This window comes from Choloepus didactylus, chromosome 25, assembly GCF_015220235.1.
Source record: "Choloepus didactylus isolate mChoDid1 chromosome 25, mChoDid1.pri, whole genome shotgun sequence".
Classification (NCBI taxonomy): Eukaryota; Metazoa; Chordata; class Mammalia; order Pilosa; family Megalonychidae; genus Choloepus; species Choloepus didactylus.
The window spans coordinates 660,264-666,974 of NC_051331.1; the positions used below are offsets into that span (position 1 = coordinate 660,264).

The window sequence follows — 6,711 nt, forward strand, 5'->3', positions numbered from 1 at the left end:
CTACCCTTGATCTCCAGGGTAAACTTATCCTTTCCACATGTTTGGGCTGATCCATTCTCCCTGCCTGAGACTTCTTGACTCCAGACCTCAGTCTCCATGGCTCTGATTTGAAAAATTTTTTCCTTCAATTTCTTCCTTGTCTGTCACCTCCAGTCCAGACTGGCAGCAGCTCCATCTATAAAGATCTCACAAAAATTACGTTGGCTGTTTATGAAGCACACAGGGGTCTAAACTGTCAGACAGCAGGACTTTCCACAAATCCTTTCTGAATAACTCCATCTCCAATCCTGGCTTGTACTGAAATGGTGACTGGGTTCCATGTTTGGTTAAATCCTCCTGTTGTGCTATAGCTTTGGGGTTCCAGCCCCTGGAAGCCTGGAATTTTCCAAACCATCAATTTCTCATTTCTTTGAACTCAAGAGTTCAGTTCTAAGTTTATCTCTGTCTGCTCACATCTTTCTCTGCTCACATTTTACTATAAGCTACAAGGAGAAGCCATGCTATATCCGCTTTTAGTTTTGAAACCTCATCAGCCAAGTATCCAGCTCATTATTCTCAAATTCTTCCTTCCATCTGACAACAGGACTCAATTTTGCCAAATTCTCTGCCACTTTAAAACAAGGGTCACCTTTCTTCCAGTTTGCAGACACATTCAACATTTCTGTTCAAGGCCTCATCAGAGCTATCTTTAGAGTCCATATTTCTACAACAGTCTCTTCAAAGCCATCCAGACCTTTTCTATAAAGCTCCTCACAATTCTTCCAGCATCTTCCACTTATCCATTTAATAAGGCTTCCAACATGTCTGATATTTGCAAGCTCAGCAGCACAAGCATCCCACTTCTCTGGTACCAAAATTTGTTCTAGATTGCTAATGCTGCTGGAATGCAAAACACCAGAGATGGATTGGCTTTTATAAAAGGGGGTTTATTTGGTTACACAGTCACAGTCTTAAGGCCATAAAGTGTCAACAATCGGGTACCTTCACTGGAGAATGGCCAATGATGTCTGGAAAACCTCTGTTAGCTGGGAAGGCATGTGGCTGGCATCTGCTCCAAAGTTCTGGTTTCAAAATGGCTTCCTCCCAGGATGTTCCTCTCTAGGCTGCAGTTCCTCAAAAATGTCACTCTTAGTTGCACTTGGGGTATTTGTCCTCTCTTAGCTTCTCCAGAGCAATAGTCTGTTTCCAACAGCCATCTTCAAACTGTCTCTCATCTGCAGCTCCTGTGCTTTCTTCAAAGTGTCCCTCTTGGCTGTAGCTCCTCTTCAAAATATCACTCACAGCTGCACTGAGTTCCCTCTGCCCATCAGCTCATTTGTATGGCTCCACTGATCAAGGCCCACCCTAAATGGGTGGGGCCATGCCTCCATGGAAAAGTCCAATCAGAGTCATCACCCACAGCTGGGTGGGGTGCATCTCCAAAGAAACACTCAAAGAAATCTAATCAAAACTGATAATGTCTGCCCACACAAGGTTACATCAAAGATAATGGCATTTGGGGGACACAATACATTCAAACAGGCACACACAGTTACAGTTGTAAGGACATAAAGTGTCCATCAACAAAGGGTACCTTCACTGGAGAAAGGCCATTGGCATCTGGAAAACCTCTGTTAGCTGGGAAGGAATGTGGCTGGTTCTGCTTGCTCCCAGGTTGTGTTTCAAAATGGCCTTCTCCAGAATGTCTGCATCACCTTCCAATGGCTGTCTTCAAAATGTCTGTCTCAGCTCCAGCTGTGAGCTCCTTAAGTCTGAGCTTATATAAGGCTCTAGCAAACTAATCAAGGCCCACACTAAATAGGCATGACCACACCTCCATGGAAATACTGAACCAATAGTTCCAACCTATTCCACAGTAACATGTCTATCCCCACAAAATTGCATGAAAGAATATGGTTTTTTCTGGGGGACATGATATATACAAAACAGCACACTGGGTAACTAAAAGACAGCCTAAGGAAGCATAGTTTTGCTAATTGATTGGATTCTGTCAGAAAGCAGGATCAATCCTACGATTGGATATCTCAATAAATTTTATCTATTGTTAGGGTAGATGAAAGAAAGAATAAAGCTCTAGTTTGTAAAATAATAGCAGTTCCTCATTTAGTAAGACAGGAGGAGGATATTTGATATTCTGTAGGTTGCCGAGTGACCTTGTCTGAAGGCCTCACAGACTGCCCCCTGTCTTTTCCATGAGCACTTAGAGAAGAGCAGCAGTGAACATACTGAGAATTAATGCAAACCCCTTGATTCTAGGGCTTGCTGCATTTCCAGATGACAGTTTAGCCCACAGTTGGCTTTAACAATTCTTTATTGTTTATCTGTATTCTTCCTATGTGCTCATATCCTAGCCACATCTCCTTCTCACTCTCTGTCAAAATGGAACATTCATTATTCCAGATCCTCCTTAAGGGGTTTTCTCTCCCTGTTATTCTGATTTCTTGGCTTTTTCCAGTGCCATCATGCCATCTTTCTGATGGGCTCATGAAGAGTGATTTTTTTTAGATTAATGGCTTTTACAAATTGTTAAGTCTGAGGAAATGTTCTTTCCAGACTTGTACATCCTAAGTAGAAGGGGAAGTTTTATATTTCTTTTAAATCTTATTCACTATCCTATTTCCAAATATCTTCTTTCTGGATAACTCCACACTTGCCAGTACAAGATCTATCTGGATTTCTAGTTCTGCACTTTGAAAATGTAATGGAATTTCAGAATTAATGTTGGTGTAACTGATCTAATTAATTTAATTTTAAAATATCCTCTCCTCCACTGCTGCTTCATCCTCATCCTCCACATGGCCCATTCTTCCTTCCCTCCTCCTCCTGTCTACTCCTACCCTATGTTCCTCTTTTTTCTCTTCCTCTTTCATCTACTCCATTTCTTTTTCTCTTATTCTTTCTTCCCCTCCTCCTCCTCCTCCTTTTCCTTCTTCCAGTATATCTTCAAGATATTGATCACCCAGGATCAAAAACTGAAAATTCTGCATGTATCATCCAGTGGAATGATTTCTGAAATCCAGTGGAACATATTTTTCCACTATTTCTAAAATAATTTCTTTTTCTTCTCAATTCTACCATGACAAAATATAGACTTCACTTCTGGAGGTCTGATAATGCAGTTAGCAAAGTAGAAAAATCACTCCATTCTTTCATTCTATATACTAATATGCTTAAAAGCCAGGAAGTTTAGGTTTGGATCCTGGTATTGCTCTTAAGAGCTATATGGACTTGAGCACATTCCTTCAAGTATGTGTTCCTCTGTTTCCTCAACTGTGATTATTTTGTAACAATAGAACCACCTGTTAGTGTTGTTATGAGGATAAATGACTTAATATATATATATATAAAATTCACTTATATAATATGCAGTGAATACAAAGCTGCATATTAATGTTTACAGTTGTTATTTACTATTACTTATCCTTGAATCGGCATTCAATCAAAACATGCTTCCTGAGTAAAATATATATTCCAGTTATTTTATTATGCCCAGGGGATATAATGGTATGGACGATCAAACTCAATTCTTATCTTTACGCAACTTACAGAGTCAGTGCAGTGGTAGAGGTGGATAGTAATCAAATAGTCACAATAATAAACATTAAATAATGACTGCACCAAATGATATAAAGGAGAGGTTCCATGTGGGCAGGGAAATCAATGAATTCATACTTAAGGAAAGAAAATTAGCTGAGATATGAACAGTGAAACAACATTAAAAGTGTTGAATATACTATTATTGCATATTGAACTTTGAGAGAAAATCATGGGAGACCATTAATTCTCATGACTTGGATTCTACTTTTAGCTTAGAAAAGGGAGAATTTAAAGCATGCTGACCTGATATCTATTTTTATATTATTTGTTGAATTAATTATTGGCCAGATATTTTTAGGCATAAATGAGTGCATATTTGCCCTTAGTATTCATCTCTTCCTTTCCCAAGAAAGATTATTTTTGTTAATTTGAAAAAAACTGATAAACCAGGGATCAACTTGTTTGAAACTATATCATAACAAGTTGAAACCCTTATTTGAATGGTAGAAGCCTTAAAAAATGATCCTGGTATGATGCAAATATTTAAATTATTATAAGAAATGGATATTTAGAGATATTTTTAAGCAGTTTTGTTTTTTATTCTGGAAAAATCATCTCAAAAGATCATAACCTGGAAAGTAAATTTTAATATGATGTGGTTTCAAGTAGCTTAATTTCTTTATGAGACAACATGTTAGCCACATTAAAGTCAATGTTGTCTTTCTGAAATTTGTTTGTTTGTTGTTCGTGCTTTTAGAGGAATTTTAAGTATTTATTTGGAACTTGCCCTGCTATCAAACATATGGCTTTTCCAATTGAATTGTATGGATTCTCTTCATAGAATTGATTAGAGATTTAGGGCCTGGAAATTATTGGATTGTATCTCAGCTTCTTATTTCAGATCAACTCTGATTAATTTGTTCTCATGGGATTGATCTGGTGGAGACATAGGACAAGTGTCTCTACTGGGAAAACAGTGACTTTCATTGATATAAAAGTAAATTTCTACTAAGATCCCCTCAAGAAGCAAGTCTTGGAACAAAAACAAACAAAGCAGAATTTAAAAAGGCTTAAATAAACATACTTTTAACTGTGTTTTTTTTCCAGAGTTTTCACTATACATTTAATAAATACAACCATATCATGTCAATAGATTTTTGGGAGAGTCAGAATGGATCTAATCAATCTGTGATTGCACTGGAAAGGAAATGGAATAAAAATATATGCTGTTGCTCCAAACATTACAAAAGTCATCTCCAAGGATGGATCTGAGAATATGAGTGCACATGGAGTCAGAAAATAACATTTGGGAGGTCCTTCACAGGATTCAAGAACAATTCACTTGATGATGAAAGCTGAGGACTTACTGTAAACAATGTGAGGCTGTATCAAGCTGTTCAATTCTGAGGACACAGCTTCTAATTATAGTTAATAGAGATCACATTACAGAAAAACTAACATTATCAATATAATTTTATCAAAGAATATTCAATATGGGTCAATTTGAACATAGTCATAGGCATATGGCTGACATAATTTATCTATATTTGTTAAATGCTTTACTGGAGAGCCTATTAATGCTTTATCTAGAAATATTCCAGGAAATGCAAACAGTATTAACTAAAAATAAGATATTTTCTTCCATTGTTTCTGACCACAGAGATACGGACTGGCCCTCAACATTCTTTACAGTTTTACTCAATGCTGACAATGAACCTTAATTATGAGCCAATTTCATTCAAGTAATTTTTAACTGCCTCTTTAATAAATTTTTTCCTCAAACTGTAGATGATGGATTCAGCATGTGAATCATAATAGTGTGAAAGAGAGACATTATCATATTATGGTCGAAGGCATAGCTGGGACATGGTCTCACATACATGAAAAAGGACAGTTCCAGTGTATATTGACACTCCAGTTAGGTGAGACTCACAAGTGTAAAAGACTTTTCACTTCCATTCAGCAGAACACATCTTCAGAATGGCCAACATAAAGAAACCATAGGATATCAGGACTATGAGTATAGTAATTATCCCAAAAATGCCCACAAAGGAGAAGAGTAGAAGCTGGTTGACGTGAGTGTGAGAACAAGAAATAGCAAGGAGTGGAAGTATGTCACAAAAGACATGTCTAAGTTCATTGGATACACAGAAAGATAGGCTGAAAATGGCTACAGTGTTTATAGTAGCATCCAACACAGGAAGCAGTGATGAGTGGCACATAGACTCAGGGTGGTATGTCAACAGAATATAGAAGTGGGTTGTAGATTGCTACATAGTGATCATATGCCATTGCAGCCAATAGAAAACATTCAGTAGTCACAAAAGTAAGAAGAAGAAACATTGGAATTGCACATCCAAGAAATGAAATGGCTTTATTCACTGCCAGGAAATTGAACAAAATTTGGGGAGTGACAACTGAAGAATAGCAGGCATCCAAGATTTAAAACTGTGGAGTCATGGAAGGTTCCCTGGCTTGGCAAGTTAGTCAGGGAGGCTGCTTCCTAAGCTTTAGTTGCCTGAAAGCAGGCACCAGGTTAAGAGAAGGCCAAAGCGTTGTTTGCCTGAAGGCAGGCATCGAGGCATTGTGCACCTGATGGCAGGCAATTAAGTTAGAGAATGATGCTGGGCTCCTTCCATGCTCCTGCTTTCCCACCTGGTTCAGAAGAGATCATTCCCTGAGATTACTATTTTCCTCAAGCTTGCATCTGAAGATTGTAAACATGCTAGTCTTGTGATTTTAGAACAAATGTGGTTACCTGGGGAAACAGGAAAAACAATTACATAGCTCAAAGAATGTTTATGCTATATAATCCTGTGCTAAAAAGCTAATAAAGAACTTCTTGCAGGACAGAGAGACAGAGTCAGCTCCCTTCTTTCACAGTTGGTGCCCCGTGTGAGGACATTCCAATCTTGACCACAACATTTGGAAGCTGCACAGTAAGCACAAGTGATTTATTTTGCAGTGGTTCAGTAGTTTCAGCCACTCAATGATATGGGTCAGTCTCTTACTGTTCCCCAGCACCAGTATGTGTTAACCCTACAATGGCTGCTGCAGGCTAGTGGAGCTTCTGTCTCTGAGGACTCTTTGCATTCTTTGTTACATGATGTTGTTCAGCATAACCCTTGATTTCCTGATGAGGGCACATTAGATCTAGATGTCTGGGAATGAATT

The 6,711-nt window shown here is 38.2% G+C and overlaps 1 pseudogene; it reads right to left on the reverse strand.

Moving 5' to 3' along the window:
• Positions 1-5,314: 5,314 nt before the first annotated feature.
• LOC119520182 lies at positions 5,315-5,976 on the reverse strand (annotated as a pseudogene).
• Positions 5,977-6,711: the final 735 nt, after the last annotated feature.